This window comes from Ylistrum balloti, unplaced genomic scaffold (assembly GCF_031769215.1).
Source record: "Ylistrum balloti isolate Yb309-2 unplaced genomic scaffold, AGI_CSIRO_Ybal_v1 Utg370104, whole genome shotgun sequence".
Taxonomy (NCBI): domain Eukaryota; kingdom Metazoa; phylum Mollusca; class Bivalvia; order Pectinida; family Pectinidae; genus Ylistrum; species Ylistrum balloti.
The window spans coordinates 763,485-770,294 of record NW_026782129.1 but is presented as its reverse complement, the minus strand read 5'-3'; the positions used below and the strand labels follow the sequence as shown (position 1 = coordinate 770,294).

The window sequence follows — 6,810 nt, the reverse complement described above, 5'->3', positions numbered from 1 at the left end:
CATTGAGAAACTTTAGACAAGTTCTCCGTGAATACTGTTCATGCTCGTCCAGTATATTACTGTTGGAGTATAACTGACTTTCAACTATTATCAACAATTTATCTTCCGTTTTCGTTTTACTTGCGAAATAACTGCTATGACGTCACCGCTGAAAATTACTTGTCAAACAGAAAGTAGGGTTTTCCGTTATCATTACAGAAACACCTTTAGATATGGCCGACACGATACAGTTGCTTGTTACATCTGGCAGTAACAAGAACACAACGTTTAGCATACACAAAGTAAGTAAATTCACATATTGGATACAAATCGATCTTTGTACTCTGTATATTATACAGCGATACAACTATTACATTTACAAGTATTAAGGCAAGAAATAGCTATGTTTCCGTCTTTAATTTGTGAAATTCGGCATGATATACCTCTCAAAATACACTTATACATGGGACAAAGCAATAGAAAACAAAAACAAAAGTATGATAAAATAGAATCTCTACTTACTGACTGTAATTCTATTAGACAGAATCAGGAAACATAGATAGTATTTCACCTTATATGTAGTACACACACGCATATATATATAATTCCAACCGTTTGACGGTTTGGAATTAGGGTGAAATTATTTTCTCTGTGGTATGAGTCGCTAATATGGGGCGCTATGTGTATGATTTGCACGTGCAAATTAAGACCAGTGTCGTACTGTCGCGTGTTACCTGTACGTGTCATTCCGGCGTCACAGGTAGGGACACACGGACGTAGAAATTTTTATTTCTCATTATCAATTTCAACTGTGTGGGGTTTTATTTTGCGGTAAAATGTAACAGAAGTTCATCTGTGTGGGGTTTCTGTTGCGGTAAAATGTAATAGTTATTAATGGAAAGGAGTGACATATATATACATACATTGTATATGGTGTATTTGTAACAGATTAGTGTATGATTTACATGTTTGTTTAATAAATCAGTCGCGATGACACTGTCGCCGTGAAATACATTTTCGTATTTTGTGTTGTTTATCCTTTTGGATATTAACATAGAGAAATATGAGTGTGTGTGTGTGTGTGTGTGTGTGTGTGTGTATTTCTCTTTCATTTTCGCTTCTTCGGAACTGTCACTTTCGGTTCTTCGGAACTGCCACTTTCGGTTCTTCGGAACTTTCACTTTCGGTTCTTCGGAACTGTCACTTTCGGTTCTTCGGAACTGTCACTTTCGGTTCTTCGGAACTGTCACTTTCGGCTCTTCGGAACTGCCACTTTCGGTTCTTCGGAACTGTCACTTTCGGTTCTTCGGAACTGCCACTTTCGGTTCTTCGGAACTTCGGTATTCCGTTAGCTTATTGAAAGAAAACACTGTAGTCATGGCCGACATGATAAAGTTTTTATTACATCTGGGAAAAAATATCCTTAAATATACACAAAATAAGTATAATTACTATGTGTATGTTACTGATGGGACTACTTTATCTCGTATCGGTATTTAATGAAGACAGACTTCAAAACTGACAGTCGCCAAATAGCTATTCAAAGTGTTTTACATTGGAATATAATTCAAATGTGTTTTTATGTCTACATATTGATGGATATCTTGATACCAAACATGATTTCGAATTTTTTCGGGATTTATTCTATCGTCATAAAAAAACAAATTAAAGAGAATTTTTATTAAAAGATACATCTAACATACCGTAATGTATTCCCTCCTGATTTCTTCAGAACATCCTTTCGGACCCTTATACGGTTCTTGACAGTCGTGTCATGTTGTCGAGTTTGCATAATTAATTGGAAAGATGTTTCTTCCGTGACATTTGTACAAAGATCTATTCAGTACATGCCTTTGTGAAGTATTATCGACAGATATTAGAAAGGGGAAATGTCTTATAATCCATGGTCGTTTTATAATTATTATTACAAGCAGATCGATGATAAGTATTTTTATCACTGTATGTAAGATGGCAAAATGTCTACAAAATGCAAATCATTTTCTTTAAGTCTCAATATTGGGGTCCAGTGATGTATGAGTGGGCGAAATGGAAACATTTTACAAAAATAAATGAAAAAACCAAACCTGGTTACGAATACTTTAGATGCTTAGATAAAATCTTCTTCCGTTACTTGAACTCAAAACCAGTCCCTTGTTGTATCTCCCTCCCTCCCATCAAAGCAACTCATATATCATTTTCGATATTTGATGAGAAAACTCTTTACGAATTTGAAAACCTCTGAGCGCTAAAATCAGTAAAGGAAAAGAAAAGCATGTCCTAGCTGAACATTGAACCGCCTAGTCATGACTGGTTGTCCAGGCTATTTACAATTCGTCAGTTCTGTCTGAATTATGTTTTACGAAATGTAAATACCTTTGATTTACTACCCTCGGGGATGCTTTCATCTTGTGTATGTATGGCCTTAGCCATGACATAGACGACGTTTTAACATTATTATAAGATCGAACGGCATTTTTCCAAAACTCATGATAAATTGAAATTTGTTTGAAGTAGAATTTAGTTTTATTTTAACAAATTAATTAAAGTGATAGCGATAAAAAAGAGTAGTAAACAATCGATTTCAGATTTATGCTTGGGGAGTTTATCTCTTTAAGACTGACATCCGCCATTACTGACCGATAGTGTAAACGAGAGGGCGTTGAGTAAATTCACAGATGTCTTTAAGTGGAATTTGTTAGCGTATATTTCGGCAGATAAACTTTGTATATTAGTAATGTCTCGGTCTGGCCAGACGCAAATAATTCGTAAAGGTTTATAACACATTTATTACTGCCATGAACTGAAAATACCTCTGATCAACAAACATTTATTTTCGATTCACAATTCTACATCGACGCAACCATCTTGTTACCGCCAGGAAGCATACAACGTGTTAATGTGATTTCGGAACTAAAACGTTATTTTCCTAAATTCTCAACATGAATGAAAGATAATGACTAGAATGTGATTAATTCGTCTTTTATCCATTAATTGTAGGATGCATCTGTTGAGGACTTAATGAGAAAAATCTCCGAATGGAACGGAATAGAAGCCACAAGCCAACATGTCCTGTTTGCAGGTAGAGCATCAATTAGTTACAAAAATATATTACCATATAAAATAAATATGCAACTGAATTTTAATTAAATAATACCTGTAAAATATGTATGTATTACAGCTAAAGAATTGGAGATGACCAAAAAAGGGAAAAAGATGTATCTGTCTGATTATAAGCTCCAGGACAGGTCACAGCTGTTCGTAGTATTTCAACTACCGGGAGGTAGTGACCCTGATCCCACACCACAACACCAACCTAAACAGCTGGACGATGGCGTGGAATTAACTGATCTACCAGATATGATTACATGGGATGATGACCCCAACAATCAACGGGCAAAAATGCCATGTGGACACGCCATTGGTTAGTAACTCTACAATATATTTACATCCACAACATTATATCACTTATAGTAAGTGTCTCTAACGAAAAAGAACTATCGAAACTCGTTTATATGGATACCTAGTGTTGGTATTCAGTGATTGTTTTAAATATATTTATGCGTCTGATAACGGTAACCTTACGTTGATGGTCTGAATGCGATTTTGTTTCACGTCCACAGGTCCAGAATCTCTGACTGCATATTGCAGAAGTTTGCTTACTGCTGGAAAATGTCAGTTCCACTGTCCCTATATAGATCGAGAAAATTCAACATACTGTGGACAAGTATGGGAATATTTCATAGTCCGGCGACTCGCTGTACTAACAGATGAAGAAAAGAATGATTTTGAGACAAAACTTTCTCAAAACTACATGCGAAAATCAGCTGGAATACAAGAGTGCCCAAAATGCTCAATATTCTGCATGCGAGAAAATTCCAAAGATAGACGGGTGTTGTGTCTGTCTTGCAGCAAAAGCGGTGAACGGTATGAGTTTTGCTGGTATTGCCTCGGTAAATGGAAAACGTCTGGTATTACTAGCTGCGGAAATACTGCATGTACGGGAGAAGATCCAAGACTTAAAATCTTGAAAGAAGCTTCCTTGAAAACAATAGTAGGCCTTAAAGGTTGCCCGTCGATCCGAGCCTGTCCTACATGTGGAATGTTGATACAGCACACACAAGCATGTAAACATATGGTGTGTGTCTGCGGCCAGAAATTCTGCTTCATTTGCCTCGCCAAGCCTGAAGCTGGTGGATCCTATAAATGTGGGCTTTACAACAGCCATTGTACCATCGCTCCTGTCCAAAAGATGATTGCCGAAGCAACTGATATGGGAACTGACCTGGTAATCACCCCTCCACGCATATCAGGCGAATCCCCGTGCAGTGTCATGTAGCTTACAGTAACAGGAAGGTTACACAGAAAGTCAGATAATTAATTAAACACCTTTGTTATTTTTGTCATAATTTGATTTGTTCTGCACTAGATACATTTACTACAGTAATAAGAGCTTAAACTCTAAAGTATTTTGTTGCTCATACTACGCACGTGCTCAATTGCTTATTAAGGCACTGATTTACATAACAATATATAATTGTATCTATTTACAGTGGAGTCTAGAGACTTGCTTTTGTGTCGTAATTTAATTCACAAATTTGGTTAACTATTACACGTGTTTTGTGTGTACAGTTATTCATATCAGTGAACCGAGCTGCAAGTTTTGTATAAGGTGTTTTAGATGGACTCTGACATGTAGTATATTCGTTTGTGTAATCAGCATCCCCTGTCATGTCCATGTAACTTATTATAGAATCGCCTCTCTAACGTGTTGTAGCTACATTATGTGATATTTAGTGGTCACATTAAGTGTCTATGTAGCTTTCCTCGTTAACTATTATCTGTTACAGAAATGTTAGGAACTATTAGTTTTACGTTTTATACGTTCAATCAAACGTATCCTTCCCCCTACTGTCGCTACCACTACTCCGTGGGTAGACATATACTACATTCAGTTGTCATTGTGTCGGTCGTTACAAGCCATTAATCGACACGAAACAAACTTACTGAATACGGATATCAATGTGAGGTGGCAGTTCCACATTTAGATCACTGGTTTATTGTAATTTATAAACATGTATTGTAATGAAGGGACATAAGACATACAAGGCGTATATCAATAATTACTTATTTGGGTTCCACGAGTGAAGAAAGTGCATCAAATGTTCTATTGTAATCGATATCAGCCCTCAAATTTACAATGTCAAATACTTGAAATAGCGAATAAGAAGTTAACGTTCTTGTCATGTAATCATGTATATTTAGTTTTTTTTGCAGTGACATAGGCGGAAGTCACTGTCTGACAAGGAAGGAGCTCTGTGTCCCGTGATTTGTGACCCCAGAGATTTGGGGTTCGCCTAACGTTTTACAGCAGGTGTTTTGTCATCGTTAGCTCATGGGATACGATCAACCGTGAATCATTTAAACACGGAATTGCTTGTTACGCTGGATTGTGCTTGGTTGTGACTTCTTCTGCTATTGGCATACTTCTGTCCTTCGTCCAAGACAAAGTGTTCAAAGCCACGGACTGTAAATTATCGTGATTCTTTTGTTTGATAATGTGTGAATAAAGATTTATCACTGTAACCAATCGTCTCGGTCTCTATTTCCACGGTCACTGACCAACGTTCGTTTACCGTTAACAGTTTCCAAGTTTGAAATTCACGTTAACATACATTTGACAACGCTGATATACTAAAAAGAAGCAGACAGCAAATGGCATGAAAATTTAAAGTCAAAGTATAGTATGGTGATGATGTATGTACGTAGATGGGCTCATACAATCTCATTAACACCTCATTGATGTATGTCGTAATACCTGTCGCTGCCGTGTAACACAGAACCTTCCGTTCCTCCCGTCCAATATATTTGGTAAACACCGCTTCTGGTTAACAATCGCTTCGTGTTAAAACTCTTGACTATACGCAGAAAATGTTGTGGCTTCTGGCCACACAGAAGCGAATACAGTAACAGACAAACGCATCAACAGTTAAAACGTATTTTTTTATGGATAACTCGTCCTGTTTTTTCGCTCAGTTTTTTACTGTAAAGTGTTACAGGAATTCCTTCAAATATAGCTTGATGATACATCTCATCATAGCCATACTTATAAATTCCCATATTTTAAAATTTATTTCTATGTATTGCTTAAATCATTGTATATCCTCATGGTGTTATATATCTACATTTTGTATAATGACCTTTCATTAAGTTAATGTGGTTGTGGATTCATTCAACATTCAACGTTCAGCATTGAACTGTTGAAACTGAAATGCAGGAAAACATCTTTACGCTTGAGCCAAAATTGGAATTTCGCAGTCAGAACTTGCCATTTATGACTACATTTTATAGAAATGTTCATTTAATCATTATTTGAAGCTTACTTTCTTTTCCTAACCCATGCAAGCAATATCCTTGTTTAATGTTTAATTGATGTATTACAGATATGCTGAAACCATGCATTTTTTAAATTTTACTTCAATTATATTTTGAATGAAAAGGATTACGATTTTTATAATGAATATATTTTGAAATTGCTCTGTAGAGTCGGTTGTGTCGCGATGCAGTATCAAAACTACCAGTTTATGTCACACCTCAAACGAGTCCCATAAAATTGTCGGATGTCACTTTTGGAATTGAAACCACATTCATAAAGCGAAAGTTTACGTAGTCCAAAGCATTACGATAATAATAATGTAGACATGCAAGCTTCAGGGGCTAGTGATTTGGATTCCATTAGGTTCTTAGTGACAACAGGTGCCGATCCGGTCGAATAGTTATGACATTAGTTTCAAGAGAACAATCTTAAAGGTATGCTTAAGTATAGTATTACGG

At 36.3% G+C, this 6,810-nt stretch overlaps 1 pseudogene; it reads left to right on the top strand.

Moving 5' to 3' along the window:
• Positions 1-212: 212 nt before the first annotated feature.
• LOC132550124 (uncharacterized) lies at positions 213-4,007 on the top strand (annotated as a pseudogene).
• The last annotated feature ends 2,803 nt before the right edge of the window (positions 4,008-6,810 follow it).